Source organism: Aphelocoma coerulescens, chromosome 1 (genome assembly GCF_041296385.1).
Source record: "Aphelocoma coerulescens isolate FSJ_1873_10779 chromosome 1, UR_Acoe_1.0, whole genome shotgun sequence".
NCBI classification, from domain to species: Eukaryota; Metazoa; Chordata; class Aves; order Passeriformes; family Corvidae; genus Aphelocoma; species Aphelocoma coerulescens.
The window spans coordinates 14220396-14240558 of NC_091013.1; the positions used below are offsets into that span (position 1 = coordinate 14220396).

General features: G+C 39.3%; 1 long non-coding RNA gene across 1 annotated transcript; it reads left to right on the forward strand.

Annotated features, from left to right (window-relative positions):
• Positions 1-1629: 1629 nt before the first annotated feature.
• On the forward strand, positions 1630-19062 carry LOC138101438 (uncharacterized). Its single transcript, XR_011147174.1, has 3 exons — positions 1630-1827; positions 15639-15858; positions 18712-19062. It is a non-coding gene; the product is annotated as an uncharacterized lncRNA (long non-coding RNA).
• The last annotated feature ends 1101 nt before the right edge of the window (positions 19063-20163 follow it).

Sequence of the window (20163 nt, forward strand, 5' to 3'; positions counted from 1 at the left end):
AATCAGTCTCTTCTTCCCGTGAATAATCCCAACTTTCTTTCTTAAAATATTAATTTTTACTTCACTTGGGCTTCCCTTGCTTCAGCCAGCTCTCTTTGCAACACAGCACACGTCTCTTCCTCTGAATGTAAAGTGTGCAGATCAACTCAGTGTTTTATATGTCCTAATTACTGTACTCACAGGTTACTGGGTTACAGCAGTACGCCAGAGGGTCAATGAACCTTTTAAGTTAAATGAGGAGATGTATCTTCATGGGACCTAATTAGAAGGTGAAGTTAATAAAGACAGAAGGGAAAAAAGCCAGTAAGAAAGTCAGATACCTTCAAAAGCTGTTGAAAGAAGTTGTCTATTTGGCTCTTTTTTAGTACTAGCTGGCCTTTCCCAAGAGGTGTACTGTGAGGATCTTTGTGAGAGCCTGATGACCAGGGCTGGAGGCTCCCAAGGAGGTTCCAAGGCTTCCCTGGGGAAGCCAAGGATCTACACCTGCACATCCTTATGACACATCCTAACAGAAGAGACCAGAGGAGCCAGAGGAGCAGCAAGGAATGTGAATAGCTGCTTGCATGGTGTTGGGAGGCTAAGCAGAGGATGGGAAAGCAGCAGAAGTAGTTTCCTGATGCTTTCTGCTTTAATGCTACCTGGGAACCATGTGCCAGAGGAGGAGAGTCTAATGGAGGCAGAGACAACTTCCAGGGCAAATAAACTAAGACATCTCCTGTTGAAGAGCATGAAGACTGTTAGACCATAGACTTTTACTGATGCCATGTATAATGGAACCCCTATGTTTTTATGGGGACTTTTTATTGGGATTTTGAAACATAATTCTGAAGCACTGGGAAAAAGAGCTCCTCCAAGACTCAGTATTTCTGAATCATTCAATTACAATGTTGTTTTTAAGAACTGTACATGGAATGAAAATAGATGTTGTCTCTCCCACGCAGCCTTGGGCAGAAAAAATCATTATGAGTTTGGAATGGTGTTTGTTGACACCACTGAATTGTATTTGAAAGAGAAATTGCACTGCACTGATTTACTTCATTATTAGTGATTCCATACTAAGAATAGAAATCTATTATTCTTATTATACTGTGTTCATGTTCCTTACAGGAGTTTGTGTAAGCAGGTCCCCATATCTGTGTGTAGAAACCTACTGAATTCTGTGTGAACTAAAGATTGAGATGTATTTTTTTTTACACAAATGCAATTTGCTTGAAAGGGCAAGACTCTGGATTTGACTTTCACACATAAATCTCATTTCCCACTTTGTATATGTTCATTTTATCCTCAGATTCTTTCACCCTTTCATCAGCAGTGCAAAGTTAAATCCTCTCTGGACCCTAAACAGAGGTAGGATTCCTGGTCAGTATGTAAAATATACCTGCTCCTCAGTGTTTGGGTGTTTGCTAAGCACAACTATAATCTTTTCTATTTATTTAATTATTTTTATAAGAACTTTTTTTTTCCTGTGGTTTTTAATTTCTGTTTGGATTTTAGATTTTTTTTTAGACAGAATGAGAATTAATAAAACTTCTGTGATTTAATTTTCATCACTTGTTGGCCCAAAAATATATTCTTTATGGGACAATAATCTCTTAGAAAATTTCTCACCTGTTTTATCTTGTGGGCCAGACATAATGAAAGGATTCTCCAGGCAGGTTCATGGCACTGTCTGTCAGGCCGGGTGAGCAAAATTATTCCTGCTTTTCCAAGTACAAGAGCTTGCTGCCTTGATGCTTTGGAAGTGTGGGCTCCTTGGTGAGTTGGGTCACCCATGGAAAGAAGAGCAACACAAGTCTCTGAGAATGTCAGATGGACCTACAGCCTCAGGTAATCATAGAACCATAGAGTGTTCTGGGGTGGAGAGCACTCTAAAGGCCATGTAGTTCCAACCCTTCTGCCATGTGTAGGGACACCTTCCACTGGACCAGGTTGCTCAAAGCCACATCTAGTCTGTCCTGGAACACTGCCAGGGGTGGGACAAAACTCCAAGTGCTTGAGGATGTACAGAAAAACTTTGCAGTCCACAGGCACCAGCACTACCATAAATTCGGACATTGCTGCTGGAGGTGGCTCATCCCAGGTGGCCCCTAAAGTGCTGCTGGCAGCAGCCCTTTGTTGACTCCTGTTGGCAAGCAAGGAGTGGAGAGAGCAGCATGCCAGCTGAATTTCCTTGTTACTTTGGTGTGCCTCAGGGTGTTGCTTTGAAAAAGCAATTCCCTACCTGAACTAAGGAGCAGTTTTGAACTTGCAGTGAACAGAAGTCAAATTACAAAGGTCAGTATTAAAAGAAAGAGTTTTGTTTGTGATGTGGATGAAATATTCAGAATCATGCAGAGAAATGTTTGGGCAGTCAGATTTGCCTGATGGATCTGGAGTTATCTCAGGTGAATGACACTGCCTTAAAGTAGCTGATGGCAGGGCTGTGCAAGTAGATGGTCAGGCACTGTGGTTCTTTCTTGTGGGTTTGTGTGTTTTGGGTTTTTTGTTGTTGTTTTGTTTTGTTTTATTTTGGTTTTTTTTTTTTTTTTTTTCGTTTTGAAAGAGTAAGAGAGATTTCAGCAAGTATTTCATTCCCAGATCCCGTGCATGACTGAACTTCTGCTAGTGGAACTGAAGCACTTTGGGGCCTGCTGTGAGATGACATCATCCAGCAGAACAGCAAACACAGTGGGTGGGAATGACTGTTTACAGAAAATTAAGATAAATCTAGACCTATCTGATTTGTCCTTCAGCAAGGTGTTTGAGATACCCACATTTGTGAGAAAGCATGGGGAAATGGTAAAGTGAAAATGAGGATGACTGAGGAAATTATGCCAGCCTTCCCAGGAAATGGGGATGGACTCTGTGGATGTTACATGTGTCAGTGTCCTTGAAGCAGCCTGTCATCATGGATGAAATAAATTTCTGTTCAGGAGATGCAAAAAACCTTCTGTAAATCTAGAAGAGGGAAGCTGATTTTTTTTTTTAGTATTATAGCACATGGAAAATAATTTGGGTAAATGTTGTAAAAAAGCAATTGCTTCTTGTGTGTGGAAGTGACCTATGGAAGCAAAGTACTCAGCTAAAGAGTAGCACTGAAAGAAACACAGAATTCCTTCATAAAACAGTTCTCTGTAGATTTGATTAAATATATTTTTATATTGCTGAAATAGAAGTTATAAACTGTATATACTGTGCTGTAAGCCTTGCACAGTTGAGATGTCTGTACTATTTCCCATTTATTTGTCCTATGCTTTTGCTAGATTTTTACCAGTCTTCTGCACAGTAACACTTTTACTGGATTGGCTTACACAGTTCACAAGGCCTTATTTATCACCCATTTTCTGCTAAAGCAATCCTCATTGGGTTTTTTTTCCAGTTGTTGGTGTAGCTTCACCAAAGTTGTTACTTGTATTAGGTTTGTAAAAAGATTAAGAGCTGCACTTCCTTTTATAGAGGAATAATGTGTAACAGTTTCTGTATCTTCAATGAATTCATTGAAATTCATTGAAGCACTGAATGTGACCACTGAGATGAAAAATGTGCTTTTTTTGAAGTTATTTTGTCCATTCATTTCTGTGGACCTCCAGTCCCAGCCCAAACACAGCTTCTGTTTCCTCAGAAGCTTGTGCCTTTAAGCTGTCAGTGTTCGTGTTGTCTGTACGAATATTCTTGGGGCATACATTTCCCCATACATTATTAACCCCATTTTCTTAATAAAGCAGGGCCAGTGCAATCATGGTTTTGTGGGCAGAGGAGAGGGAAGACTGGTTAGCAAACAGTGAATGCCACCTCACACCTGCACTGAACTCATTGAAAAGTCCCATTATCTGAGTACTGAATTCAGCTTAGCCTTGATGACATGGGGGTGTCTCACTGCAGTGTCTGAACAGCTCCCAGGGCTGACTGGCTGCATGGGGGAGGGTTACTGCCACATCTTTTTCAGTAGGAAAGAAAGATTAGAAATGAGGTTGTCCTTCAGCATGAATGATTTGTCCTGAGAAAATTCATAGGCCGACTGGGAATTGAGTTTACTTCAAGGGCCAGTCTGATGTTTTAGTAGAAAGACCAGAAATATTCCAATTGTCCAGTCAGAGCAATAAAATGGAGGTCGTATCAAACATGGACAACTAATATAAATCTTCCAGAGTAATTCTAGGCAAAATGTCTTAATTCTGTTCCAGAAGTCTTTTCTGAATTGCAGAGAAGTTATCTGTCAGTAAGTCAAATGGCCTTAACAATGTGTGGGCTGATGGTCTGAAATCAAAATCAGTTCCACTGGTTAATCATCAGTTAATCACTTACAGTTCTTTAAAAAATGCACTAATGAAGTTGCTCTGATTAGAAATATAAGGATATTGCATTGCTGTGATTTCCAAAGTGGCAGAACTTTCCATCTCCTTAGTCATACGAGGAGCTCCTTTCAATTCCCTTGCTAAGGTTACTCAAGACACTTCACTGAAATCTGCCCTCTATTTCAAGCTAGAAGCAGATTAGTGTCATATTATGTGCTTTCTCTGAGCCTAGCTGATGGATAATATTTTAAAATATTATTTTGAAGAAACTCTAATTGTCACAACAAATCTTTTTTTGGTAAACAGAATCTTCACATTTCTTTTAGTGCTTTATTTTCAGGCAATGCAGGCTATTGAAATGCATGAGGGGAAATTAAATGACTGTGATTTAGTAAAATGTTCACTTAACAAACCAGTGGTTTTGCTTATTAGCATTTTCTAGCAATTAAAATGTTTCTGGGTTTCAATTAAGGCAGTATATGCTTGTTCCATACACCTGGATTTTCTTAAGTGTAATGTCTCTTGTTCTCCCTTTTGAGATAAATTCAATACATGGGTAATTCCATATTTCTTTCTTTTTTCTTTTATTTTGGCATCACTTCTCTAAGCTCCAGCCAAAAGGAAGGCATTGCTATGCTATAACATGCAAGATTAGGACATTCCTTAGAAAGTCTAGTTTTGCAGGTGTAGGACAAGGAGAGAGGAAATAAATTATGTAAGAGAAAATTAAAAGGAAAAAGAAAAAAAATATTTTCTTTTCTTTGGAAATTATATATTTCTGTATTGCTTTTTGTTTGGGCAAGAAAATGAAATCAGCATGACAAATTCTGAAGACATTAAAATTATGTGAATTCGGAAAATTTCGTCTTTACACCTGCAATGAAAATGGTCACATGGATCCCTTTGTCAGCCTCATTTCCCTGGAGCCTCTGCCTGTGCTCAGGCCACTGCTGTGAATCACAGCTCCCCAGACTGTGACCCACATGCTGTGTCTGCAGAGGTGTTCACTCCTGAGCAAACAGGACCCATGGGAGTCTCAAGGGACTGCTGTTCCCACAAATTGAGTCAAAGCTTTACTAGCAGATTGGTTAATGTCATCTGCTCTGAGTCTGTATGCTGGATTTTTTCCTGGTGGAAAATTCTCCCTTATCTCTATTGCCTCCAAAAGCAAAACAAACAGGAAAATAATAATTATTGAGCAACCTTCAGATTTTGCTATGAATAAGTACAATTGCGAAAACCAATTGGCTTCAGTTCTCACTACCAGAGCAAAAGCAAGGCTGAAACACAGAATTAAGTGACTTGGCCACGATCACATCAAAGCCAAGAGGGCAAACACTGAACTCACATAACTTGAAGGTCTTGCCTGCACGAACCCTCAGCTGGGTCTAAATTTGGAGTTCATCTGATGCCACCTCTAGCAAGATGCATGGAAAATGATTTTGTAATTGTACAGTTCCTACTTTATCTTGAGAAAATAGAAAACCCAACAAACAGAAACCTGAATAAAACAGGAAAACACTTTTTTTCTTTCCTCTTCCTTTTCCTTTAATCTTCCATTTGCTTTGTTCATTTCAGATGCAGGAAACCTATGGAGTATTTACAGTCTATTTATTAGCAAGAATTACCCCCCATCTCTACTAATACATTTAGTGAAGGCAAGTCTGCATCATTTCTGCCAAGGGACTTTATATTAGACAGAGGATAATGTTAAACTTTATAGATGTCAGTGATCATTTCCAGTGGGAATTTACTACATTGGCTTGATTTTGTGTTTCTGAGACTCTCATTACAGCTGCGCCAGGCTGTATATGGCCGTTTTGGAAAAGGAGAAGGCTCAGTGGGGATTTCAGTGTTCCCAGCTTAATGGTTTTTGTTAACAAAAAATAAAAGCAAAGACAGCAGTCAGGGATGAGTTTGGAGAGCTGCAAGGAGTCTAACAGGGAATACCCACGGTGGGGAGGATTTGAGCTGGCTCGTTTCCCCCTCTGGATGTCCTGCTGCTGCCTGTGCTGCCTGAGAGTGCAGGTGTGGATGGCAGTGGCGCAGAGCTGGAGGCAGGCAGGGGAGGAGGAGGAGAGGAAAGCACTGCCAGCAGGGTCTGCACAAGGGTCAGGACCACCAGCTAAGGATAAAATACATCTTAAAATACATCTTAAAAGAGATGTAAGTAAATATTGCACCTTAATTATGGATGTCTTGTGAAGGAGTTCTCCTAAAGGAAATATTCAGGTTGCCAAGTTTAGACAGAGGGACAGATGGGCACTTTTTGGAGGCCAGTGGAGAGAAATCCTGACTGCCTATATTTTAGGAACCTGAGTCAAATTCCTGGTTCCCCAGATATATGTATAACACTCTTCTCTTTAAACTTTAAACTACTGAATGGAAATTAGGCACTGCTGAAGGAGACAGAGGTAATAAATTCTCCTCTCTGTAAGGAACTGCCTGGTACAAGTACTAACTGAGGACAAGAGACTCCTAGGCCCATTCCCAGGATTATAGCTCCTCTTGTTTGCAACACACAACGATTCTTTGGTGTAAAACATACAGCCAGTTTAAGGGCCAGATGCAGATTTCCATCTCTCAGGAATGTGTCCTATTAAAGTCTTAACCATCCAGGTGAACAAATCTATGAAATAAATATGACTGAGCAGAGAGGTTTCTTTAACCACCTTTGTTATCCACAGGCTTCAGGAGTTTTAAGTATACTCTGGAATGAACCACTAAAAATCAATTTTGTTCATTCCTAACATTTAAATTGTCTTTGTGATAACCATGGTGACCATTACAGCTAAGAAAAACTCAAGCGGGGAAAATACACACTTGTTTTAAATTAACAAATGGAAACCAGAATGGGAAAATGTGGTTAAAAGAGCCTAAAGAAGCTAACTGCTACTGCTCATGATCACTTTGGTGTTTAATGCAATCTTCATTCTTTCTTGACTTATTTATAACTATATAATTCTGTGCATTCAAGCTAATTTTCTGCTAGTATGTGAGAATAGAGGATTAATTTTTGTAGTCTTCTTTCTTTACCTGAAAAAATCCAGATACAGTTTAATAAAGAGGCTCCAATTTCTGATCTGATTTGTGTGCAAGAGCCCAGACTCTCAAGGCTACAGAATGAGATATGTATAGTTCCACATGGCTTTCAAGGGGTGAGGGGGCAGACAGATGCCTGCATATCCTTCAGGAGGTAGTCCTAGCACAGAGAAAGTTCAAGTGGTTGTAAGGAGATTTATGCTTTAATGGAGTATGTTTTAAAGGTATCTAGAGACCTGCCAGTGTAGGTACACATTGATGAGTGTATATCAAAACAGCCAAGCAGGCTAAGTACCTAACTTTTGTAATTTGTATGGAAGTTAGGTGCCTACCATATGGAGCCAAGTTAATAAATCTCCTTAGCTGCTACCTGTGCCTTGAGCTGTCCAACATGCCTGTGTACTTAGTTTCAGCCTTACACATTTGTACCACCTATGAAAACAACATTTGATCATGCAAACTCTAGCCGTGCTGCAGAGTATTTACCATGGAAATGACCAATAAAATTAGGGGCATTGTCACTGAAGTGAAAATATTTTGTATAGCTCTAGATGTAAGCTACCATTTCAGATTATTTTGGCAGCAATGACTCACTAGAAATCCATGCCAGTGACTATGGAGTGGTGAGGGATAAGCCCTGTTGTTCTGGCAAGACCTCACAAGTACTGTTCTGCAAGAAGGAGCTTTTCTCCCCAGCAAGTCTTTTGACCACAGCTGGCTGAAAGGAAATCATAGCCAGTGCTTGGAAGAGAGACTACAATTTGTGCATCTCCGAGTCCCCCAAGAGAGGCACTGGCAAAGGCTGGATGGTGGGCGAAAAGAGAGAAGCAGAAGAGCTGAATTTAAATACTTTACCAGCAGGCTATTGTCTTTTAAATATTCATGGTTTTCTTTCATTAAAATTTTCCAACTTCTAATTAGAATTGGATGGGCAAGTTCTGTAAGAATGATTTTGGCATAAAAGCTGTTTCTCCATCAGCATGTTACCACACGGGAGTTGCGTAAGTCTCCATTCTCTCGTGTGATGTGGTCTCACCAGGCTCAACAATAAGATCATTTGACCTCTGAATAAGGCAGGGTACCATGAAGGAGAAAGACAGTTTGGGGCTGAATTGACATTTAACTAGTATCTGAGGAATATTCAATAAACCAGAAATAATTTATTCTTTAACATTCTCTGAAATATCTGGAAATTCTTTGTCACCACAAAACCTTTCAACACTCTTGGATTATTTTTTCTCAGTATTTCTGTTCAGCAGCAACCAAAGAAACTCTTTTCAGTACAAAGACAGATTTAAATAACCCCTGGGATTGTGATTCTAATACTTTATAGACTCCTGAATCACTGAAGAAGACCCTATCCTTACCCAGACTAAGTACTGAAAGCATCCCCTGTGCTCTGAGCCCTTCTGGTGTTCTGTGAAGGGAGAGCCCTGAGCAAGGGGCTCAGTGGCCCCAGCTGGGAACATGTCAGTGCAGGCTCAACAATAGCACTGCTTTCTTTGCTTTCTCTGGAAATGAAACCTAAGAATTTTGTTCCTGAGTATCTGCATGAGGAAAATGCTGTTACCTCTTGTTTGGTTGACAAATCTCATAAAACATAAGGCCACAAGAAGTGTGCCACAAATCCAGACACTGGAGTGAGAATACAGGCCAGGTGAAGAACCAACCTTTCATTTTTTACGTAGAACTTTAGCTTTTCAAAAAAATATTTGACTGGAACTATTCTAAATAAACTCATTATCATAATTTAACTGGAAAGTCTAATTGCACATTCAGGATAATTGCATTCACAGCAGAGCAATTGTATAAACACTTTAAATATTTTTTTCAGGTAATTAAGAGGCTAAAAGAAATCACAAATTATTTTTATAAATTACAAGCATAAAATAAGATAAATGTGTATAATACATTCCCTAGAAATTGTTTTGTGCTACCCAGCACTATATCTTCCTTTCCATTTATCAGTGATGGTGAAAGTTATTGAATGGAAACTTTTGCAAAAGAGTTTAGCTGGAAATGAGATTAAGGCAAAGTCACCAAATGGAAATTCAAATTTTATATGTTTCTTTGCAGCACAATTACATTTCAGTAATTTTGTTTAGCATGGTTTTAATATATTGCTCATTTGAGGCTTGCTGAATAATTTCATGGGAAGAACTGTGTTGTTACTGGAAGAAATTTCTTGTCATTGCAAACAGCAGGAAAACACAGTTATTAAAAACTGATAAAATATCAGTATTTTTACTGCAAAATAACTAGTAGCTATTATTGGCATTGCTTAGAATTCATTTAATTTACTTTGTTTTCAATTAGGGTTGTGCATACAGAGAAGTTTGCTTAGGGTTTTGCTGCTAGCTGAACAGAAGCAGAGTGAGAGATACAGCACTTCAATGCAGTATTTGTAGGAAAAACACTACACATTCCTGCTGGAGCTAATAAAACTGCCTGTGGCTAAGTCTGCTTAGTATTTGCCATTAGCTCTATTTTCATTGCTTTATCACTACACAGAACTGCTCAAGCTGAAATTTGCCACGCTTGCCTCTGCCTTAGGTAGGATTTTTTGAAATATTTCAACCATAATTCCTCAGCTCTTCCCAAGAACAAATTTAGGAAGAATAAGTAACACGTAAGTGGTTTCTGCTTCTCTTGGGCAGTGTGCTAAAGACTAGCAGAGGGCTAAAATTCAGGGTGTGTTGCCTGTAGGGAAACATTATTCATTACCCTCTGCCAGGAGAGCTCATGGTAACAGGTCTGTGTCTCTGGGGGCCACATCAGGATCTGTAGGGTCTGGTGAGGATAGAGGTGCACCTCAGCAGGACCAAGCAGACAGAGGGTGGGGACCCACTTGCCACTGGAAATTCAGATTTACTTGGGTAGAAGGGGCTGGCAGGAGAAGAGGAGGGAGGCCAGGGAGACCTTCCCTTCCTCCCCCATATACAATGACAGAGCAGTGGGGATCTCCATCTGTCTGCCATGTGTCTGGGGAAGCCACCAGTGTGGCTTCCTGACCAAGGTGCCACATGGTGGCACTGGGTTCCCATGACCACTCAGGAGTGCTGTTAGAAGCAGAAAATTGCTTTAACAAGTCAACCAGAACAAACAGTGTGGGTATCCCCAGCACAGCGATTTCAGCTGCTGCATAAACACAACCCAAGCCTGCAGTGCCCCAGGCAGGCACTGGTTTCCTGGGGCTGGTGCCACAGCTCTTCACACCAGGATGCCCATTGCTTGGAGTGAGTCACTGGCCCTGGAAATCATTGCTATTCAGACTTGTTCGTTGGCATCCTTCTTGAAAGCTGCTGCTGAAATTCCTGACAAGACTTCCCTCAGAAGCAAGAAGTTGTTTTTGCCTGACCTCTGCTCCTGGCACAGACCCTGCCTGGATGACACAGAGGTTGAAGGTCAGAGCATCCTGGCCTCTGTTCCTGCCTGTGGACTATTCCTTGAATGAGGATGCATGATGGTGGAGGCACTGTTAGTCCTTCTCTGACATTTTAACATAGCTAGGCGGGACAAGGTCTGGTTAGTGGTCAGTCTCTGGAAAAACATCCTCAGGTCCGGTTTCTCTAACCATCTTAAAACAAGCATGTTCCTCTGTGCCTTGGCTCTTTCTTAGTGCAGTGCTAAGGCAAAGCAAGGTAGTGAAGTGCTCAGGGAGGATCCAGAGAAAGTTCTTCTGCTGCTTATTGCTACTGCAGATGAAAGTAAGAGTTTTTTATCTGTCTCTCAAGAAGCTGAGGGCTCCTACTTTTTTGACAGGATAATGGAAGATGCTGCAGAAAGTCAACTCTGACATGGTTAGGGATATGACATGATGGCACAGTTAGCTTGTTAAGCCCACTGCCTTTCAGAATAAATTTGTCAAGGTTGTATTTGCACTGGAGTTGTTTATAACCTTGCCAGCATGAAGAAAAAAACCCCGTGAATTCAGTCTAATAACAAATAGTTGTGTAAATCACTGGCAAGGCAGGATGTGTTTCTCCTGTGTGTTGGAGAGGATGAAAGTTTGGTAAGAAAGTTTCACAGATATGTAGGCTTGGCAGAAAGATCTCTGAATGTAGAAACTAAGGATGAGATAGAAATGAAAGCAAGTTTTGATATAGAGTAAGAGATGTTTTGCTGAAACACTGACCACTGAATAACTGAGAAGGCAAAGGTTGGAGATGAGTTGGAAGGACATTTTTATGATTAGGACAAAGGTATGTGACTACAAACAAAGACAGGTTTTTCACCAAGTAAATAAGTCTCAAGGAGAGCATAAGTAAATAGAAAATATGTTTTTACCAAAAAGAGAGATATCGCAGGCAAACAAGAAATGTTGACGTAGAAAGAAGAAGAGAGGTCTGAGAATTTTCCACTGTAAGCTTAAATTGTAACTTACTGTTGTGATTGGATAATAATGACTATAATATGGTGATGGTAGTAGTTATGATAGGCTATAGGCAAATGGAAAGGTATGGTGTATGGTGCTTATTGGTTGTTATGTGTTAAGATACTCTGCAAAGAAAAGTATCTAATGCTTTGTAACTTGAACAGAAAGGGGCTTCAGGTATGCCTACAGCTGGAGCTGGCAGCTGTAGGGCTGGCTCTGGATACCCACTCCCTGAAATGCTGTAACTTTGCCTCTGCAATAAACAGCTTTCAAGAGAGCCGCCTGAAGTCCAGACATCCTTTGTGAAACTTTCTCCTATACCTGTGGAATAGTTTGTCCACCCCACCTCTAATGACCCTGGCCAGTTTTCTTGTCGAACCAGGAGTCATCCAAACTATTAAAGCTCTCTTCATGTGACATCTTGGTGTTATTTCACTTCCATAAAAATGCTTTGTTCCTTTGCAGCATAGACAAGAATGTTCTTAGAGAGTCTAAGGACTAATTCAAATGTGTCTTTAATCACCTCTTTTTTCGAATTTAACTAATTACTTTGAGCAAAAGATAGATCGTACTACTTGTCCTCAGAATTCAGGCTATTTCTACAATTAAAGATGATATTTCTGCAGTTAAAATTGACTTTTAAAGCTGGCCTAGTGTTTTTTTCATTTTCTCATTATAATTTCCTGCTCTAAAGAATTTTCTTGTCTGTGAGTGAAAAAAGACCTGTGTGCAAACTGAACAGTGGTTTTATCATTACCTTACTTTTGCTTTCTTGGAATTAAAAACTCATTTCACATTGTCACCATTTTTCCTACTCATTTCATTACTGCATCACAATTTCAAACTGATTTGTAAAACTATCCAGCCTTTATATTGCTGTTGTGGTGAATCTCAACCTAATTCAGGAGGTCTATGTTCAGAAATAGCTCAAGCTGGTATAAGCTGAAGTCTGACAAATTTTTCTCCAGCTGCGTAGTATGTTACCAACACATGTCCATGCTGTGACAAGAGTCACAGGACTTGTCAGGGATTGTTTTCCTTATTTTAGGGTCTCCAGAGAGACCATGCTTTCTGCATCTCACCTGCAGACCATCATTTGCAGCTTTGAGAGGGGTAGTAAATGCTACATGAGATACCCTGGATCTGGGCTGATCTGAGACTGAGGGCTTCCTTCTCATTGTCTGGCACCAAGAAAGCAAACCCCAGCCAGCAGCTCTTTGCATCATCCTAACACCTGGGCAGACATTTGTACTGATGTAGTTGAAATCCAGAGGGATTTCTGGCTGATGAGGATAACTAAATGTTGTCCCTAAAGCATGGGTGCAGATGAAAAAAAAAAATTATTTCTAATATCTTGGATAATAAAGACTAATTCCACCTGTGTCTACAACTGCTTGGAAAAGAATGGAGAGATTTAACCACTCACCTAGAATCATAGAACCAGCTTCTTGCATTACACAAATAAAATAGTTTGTTTGCTAGTCATATGCTGATTCAAGTGATTTCTATTTGGTACAGTTTAATATTAGCATACTCTGATAATTGCTAGAATTTAATTTATTTCAGTCTGCATCTGCATGTTCCACAGGTGGTAATCAGTGGTCTTTCTCTTTCTCTGTCCCATGGGAGACACTGACCTTATCAGTTCTTTCCTTGCTAAAATCCCGCTCCGTTCCCCAGGTACCAGTTGCATTTCCTTTCAGATCTGTCTAATTGATGGATAGAATTAAACTAAATTCAGAACAATTGCTCTCAACCTTTAAATAGCAGCTGGGTTGTGGCTTCTATTTCAGCCTTGAAGAGGAGCCAGTGTTCCCAAAAGAAGAGCTGTTGTGCCAAAAGCCTGCCTGCTTTGCCCAAGGACTGGTTTTGCTTTTTCCCCAGAAGCCATGCTGTGCACACAAGCTCAGACCACTGGGGATACAACACTGCCCCTTTAGACTTTCTACCATTCTAGACAGAATCTGCTTCACATTGATTCATACTAAGAAAAATGTTTTCTGATGATTGCAGACTCCTGGATGCTAGCCAAAGCTGCCTGTGTCCCATCAGTATGCTGCAGCACAATGTACAAACTTCAAACAGGACTAATATATAAAATCAACACAAATTATTATATTAAGTTCATAGCATCAGTTTAATTAATAAAAGCATAGCAACAGTTTAATATTAAAACAACTTTATCTCTTTATGCTTTAAAATCAGTCTGCCTCCAGAAAGTGAGGTAGGATTTCACTCTGAGGTTTTGCAGGAACTTGGTTCAGATTAATATAAAGGGCATAATATGCCCTTTAGAGCCAATAAATTTTTCTTGTACCACAGTAGCTGTACTGAAGATAAAACTGAGATGATACTTCAATAATCAAAATAATGAACTTTTTGAAGTCATGCTGTTTCACTGTATTGCATGAAGATGCAGTTCCCATTAGACTCATGGATACTTTCAGTATCTGAATCATACAGGGAGGTATTGCCTTGAGCATATCAGTTATCCAGATGCAGGAGAAGCTTAAAATACTTAAGGAAAGGAGAAAAATATATAACATTCCAATACTGCTTGTTATGCACAGCATTCAAAACTTGATGTTTATCACTCACCCTTTAGTGTTTAGAAAGGCAACATTGAGTCCTCATCAAAGTAAATAGGTGTTTCCTTTTGTAAGGTGCCTCCTCCAAGGTCAGGATTAGCTTCTGTCATAGTCCCTCAGTTTTATGGTATGAGGAGGTTATATCTCAGGGATTTTTTGGGAGAGAGGGGAAAGTATAAATCTTTATTGTCACACTCAAGAATGGAGAGAACATAATTCCAGAAAGATTATAAAAGCTCAGACACCTTAATAAATTAATGTTGGAAACCTCCTTCAGTCAGCACTAGACTTCAGAATTGCAATTTAAAAGACAACTACATCTATTGGCTGTATCATTTGACTTTTTATTGAGGTATATCTGCTTTGAGATGGTAAAGTCAAAAGCAGAGCTGACAGTACTTGTCTTTCACTTTCCTTAAAAGGTTAAAAGGAAGTCAGACTTTCATGCTGTGGGGCTGTTTTAAAAGAAGTGTCACCTACCTCAGTTGAAAGAATCTGTCTGTGCCCTTTGAGAGCCCTTCTAATTATAGATGCTGAGGTGTCCTTGAGCTTTGAAGCAAATGCTGTTATCCAGTTCAATATATTGTACATTGCAGATGACTCTTTTATCTTTCCATCCAAAAGTACATTTTCAGCTTTTGGTCACAGGTTAACTGTAATTATATTACCCCTTCTAGAGATGAAGGCTCTGTAAGCACTTAAAAAGGTATAATTCATTTGCAAGTACACACACAATGAATTTTCTCCTTTTAAAAGTGACTTTATTTCCAAGAAATGGGTTCTTATTTCCCAGTATTGTGTTCACTTGATCATGGACTTCATGAGAACGCTTTGATTACAGTGATGCAGTTACTGTTTTGTACTTGCTGAACGGGTTTTATCAATGTCTGGCCTTAAGAGGTCTTAGCTACATACTTCTTGGATGTGGTAGTTTAAACAAACTCTTCATTGTCTTGGTTATTTTCTCTGTGTTTTGGAGTACGTAACTGTGAGCGTGGAAATCGTCAGGAAGAAACATGAGTCCTAGGAAAACAAGCCAAATTCACAAACATACAATAAAGAATTATTTTAACAGAACTATAAAACAGGTTAAAAAGGTTTGTAAACAGAAGAGATATTTTTCAGGCTTTCCAGCACAAATGATCTCCTTTCAGGCTGAAACAGAAGGAGAAATCTTTCAACTAAGTATGGTGGAGAACATTTTTCTAAGTTTAACTTAATTATGTTGTTCAATTAATTAGTAACTGCTGGATTCCTGGAGCATATAGGTGGCCTCTCAATAGTGAGGACTGAAAGTCTGGTTTCACTCTTTGACTTCAACATAAAGCCGTTAATCACCACTCTTTTCTCTTACACCAGAGCCCGCAATGAAAATGAGCAGCAATAACGGAGCAATTACCAACTCCCATGGGCTGACACAATTACCTCCACAAACCAGCCATCAACCACAAGCCACCAAAAAGTCAGGAGTGCAGAGCCAGGCCCTCGGGTGTTGCTGTGAGTGCTCTTTGCAGGGCACTTGTGGCCCCCACCTCGCTGGTGAAAAGGGGCCTCCTTGCAGGGAGAACGTTCCTCTGAGGTGAGAAATTAAAACTGCTTTTTCCAAGGTCTGTAGTAATGCCTGTACTGCTCCCTGCACATATTCCTCACTCGCATTCTTGGGCCATCACAGCTATAATGATGCCATTACCACTTATTTAACCTGTCAGAGTATTTTACCGAGTTCTTAAACTGTCAGCTCAGGATAGGCAGTAAGTTGTGCTGATGGGGTTTATTGTTCATGAAATACACCTTCCCAATTCTAATGTGCATGTATTTTCTGTGCTTGTCGGTACAATCTCCAAGAAAAAATACCAAGATTTTAAATGAAGAAATACAGAATTCCTCAGGATGTTTTAAATCTTATCTATAAGTTCCAGAGGGATGTCATTTATGCATAGTGTTCCCTTTAGGAATACAGGTTACTTTTTAATTTGATTTTAGCATTTTTGAGAAATACCAGACTCTTCGCAATAGAACTACACAAAGCTTTATTTGCAGGTCACCTTCTTAAGTCGTTGGGAGATTATATTCAATGAATAAATTGAAACAACTCAAACATTACAGAAGTTATCAGGAACAAGAGCCTGTTGTACAAGAGCATTTTAGGGATGACATAACAAGATAGGCACTCTGATAGCTGCTCTGGCAGATCTCCTAAAGCCAATAAGCACGTACAGTAAGCGTGGTGCAGAACACCAAAGGCAGCTTATTACACATTCTCTGCCTGATCACAGATTAAATTGAATGTGAAGAAAAACCTTCAGACAAAGAAAGTTTCTTTGTGTTTCCCCAAGAAAGTGACTCATCTGAATTCTGGTGGAAATACCCCTTTCAGCATAAATTAACACCATAGGTCTCAAAATTTCCCAAATTATTAGAGTGATTATATATTCCACATGCATTAATTCTGCAGAGAGGTATAGGTTTCATCTTCTGTGGCCACCAAACACTCAAGTCTGTTACAAAAGCATAACAACATGCAAATGAGAAATTTCAGTTTCATATCAGCTAACATATACTGGATATGCACAGTGCTTAAAAAATTGCATCATTTCTGCACCTCTACCTGGAGCAGTTAATTTTGATTTTGTTACTGATTTATAGGAGAGAATGCTACCATATCCCTGACATAGTACGAAGTCAAGTTCCACTTCTCAAATATTTCAGTGGGTTTCCTTGGCTGCCAATTTGTTCTGTTGCCCTGGACATGCAGGGTGCCATTACTGTGCTTGAAGTTGATATTAAGGTAAACTGCAAGTCTTCCAAGATTTTCCCCCTTTCTGTTCTATATTTTTCCAAAGAGGAGTAGGTACTCTGAGCCATTTATCTGGAATTAGTTTCTCACATTATTTTCTTAAAGAGAAAGCAAGTAAAATATCCCAAAGACTGAAAACTAGGGAAAGGAACAAGCTAAAACATAACATATGCTGCCATTTTTTTAGAAAAAAATGTGTTTATGTGTTTATGCTTGATTTTATTTATGTTGCTGAATATCACAAAAGCCAAAGAATAATTACTCAGGATGTTCTTATTGATATTGCTGATCATAGAACCATAGAGTCATTTAGGTTGGAAAAGGATTTTAAGACCATCAAGTCCAGCTGTTAACCCAGCACTGCCCAGTCCACCACTAAACCACATAAAAGTGAATCACAAGACCTCAACACAAGACATTTAAAGCACTTTTGAATTTGAGAACAGACTAAATTGTCCGTAAAAGCAACCAAGAAAACCTGTCATCTAAATTGAAGTATGCTAATATGTTCTCATAGATTTGACAAGAACAAATGCACCGTCATGAAAGTATCAAGCATTGTTGTCTCTAGGTTACTGAGATTTCTTCCCATCTAAACAGCCCTCACTTTTACCTCTCATGTACACAAGGAATCCAGTGGTTTGCATAAACCTGGAATTTTCTCCATTCTGTGACAGTCTCCCTGATAATTAAATGGTAGAAATTTGAAATTAAAAGAAAAATTGAAGCTGACAAATACTTTGAAAGAGAGATATGTAATCATCTCAAGGTAATATCACGCTACTTTACATCCTGCAACCTTTTAATAGATACTGTTATTCTAGAAATCATGCCCATTATTTTTCAAAACCTGATAAAAAATGTTAGGCTTCTTATTAAGAAGCAGCAGAAACCACAGGATGGTCTAAGTGCAGAAACTTGTAAAAAATGGAAGTACTTTCTCCAGGACACTCTAGGTTCCTGCAAGCGTCTCTCCAATTCCAGCAATTATCCTTGCTATACATTATCATATCATACGTTTGGGGACCTTTTTCAGCACTCCTTTCATTTTGTTATATTGAGGAATATGTCTGTGTGAAGAGGAAACATGGACTAGGGACACCCTTGGAATGATATAATCAGTAGGGCTGAAGTATGAGGCAGTTTGTGAATGATAACTACAAATTACATAGGAAGAATTTAAGTAGCAAAACAAGGAATGACATTGTGAGGAGCACTGAAACAAAGACATTGCATTTATAAGTATCCTAATAGCCTGGATTTCATTTGACATAGCCCCTCAAAGATTTCCATACCATATAGATACATTCTACTGGATCTTTTACATAAAAAACTTTGCTGATTTCTCTGCAGATTCAGACTAGATTTCCATTCTCATTAACTACCTTCACATTTCATTTTGAGACCACAGGTTAAATACTTTCTTGGAATTTCTTAATTAAGAATAAATGTAATGTACTTTCTGAGTATATTCTGCCAAATTTCCAAAGAGATTAAGGCAGTTCTCAGAGGCAAATGGGTGCTTTACACACATACTAACTTAACAAACAGAACAGCTAAGGACTCTTTTGAGTCCAGTAATTATTGATTCCAGCCTTAACAACCTATTGCCAAAATCTGTCTTTCCTACTGCAGGGGAGGGGCTTCAGCATCCCCCAGCCTCTCCAGCACAGCTTCCTGTGTCAGCTTCATCAGGGCAGAAGTGGCAGGAGCAATGTGGCCACCTACAAGGTTCTGCAGGTACAGGTGTGCTCACATCTTCTCCCCTGTCACTGCACTGGGGCAGAGGAAGTATCTGACTTGCAGAGCCTGGCATTTTGTCTCCAAATGAGTGAAATGATAGCATAATAGTCTACAAGACATCTGGACTTTTCTGTCTGGCTGCTTGAGATGTTTCTTTGATTCCCACATGGTCAAAGATTGCTCTGTGTTGTGCCAGGAAACAGATGAGCATTCCCTCCACACATTTGGGGACCACTTTGGAAATAAAATAACCAAACAAATCTCTAACACAGATTTAAAATATTGTAATTAATTGGTTAGATTTCTTTTCCCCTTCCTTTTTCTCTTTCTCCTCCTTCTCCTTCTTCTTTCTCCTGTTCTTGTACTTCTTCTTTTCTTCTTTCTTCTTTCTCTTCTCCTCCTTCTTCTCCTCCTTCTCCTTCTTCTCCTTCTTCTCCTCTTCTTCCTCCCCCTCCTCTTTTATCTTTTTCTTTTTCTCTTATTTTTTCCACGTGGTATATTTTTGGAATATATCTTCTCACTTTTTATTCTGGTCCATAACAAGACTGATGAGTCACTGAAGCTATCAATGGGATTTTTCCAGCCACCCTCGCTCTGCACACACTGCACTCCAAGGTAAAGGTCTGGATGACCTCTGGAGGCCAAAATGAGAAACTCTGGAAATTTTTACCATGTGTTTCTGGAAGAAAAGAGTAGACCCAGTACTCTCCACTGCCGTTAATAAGACTACCTCATTAAGGATGAGTTTCAATTATAGAAACTGAGGATGAGGATGAGGGTGGAGGAATTGTTTTATCAAAGACCAAATGTGCCTGATATAGACACAAAGGCAGTATTTGTGGTTCTACAACAATGTACATTGAATATATTGTGAGGCATGAATGAAATTAAGTATGATTTTTCAGGTTTTCTCATGCTCTTTTATGTTACAGAGATTCAAGTAAATTCACAAACCCTTTTTTCCAAGTGTGATCTCTTGCCACTATATTCATCTTACCTGGCTGCTCAGACAAACCTCTATTTTAAAAATTTTTTTGCTACAGAGAGGTTTAGATTACTATAAACATGTGATCCAGTCTGGTTCCTCTTTCCTTAAAGACGCTGGAAATCAGTTATAATCAGTGACAAATGATAAACTGGGCAGAAGGTGCATTTTAATATTGAAAAGGGAAATTTCACAGTCTCGGGTATTCAGGTAAAACTTTGATTGATCTAAACAGATGCTTAAATTCTATTGAAACATTGAGGACTTAACCCACATAAAATCATAACCATAATTAAGATCTTTGCAGAATCAAAATTATACTGGTATTTACCCAAGATGGAGAGATGCACAGTATCATC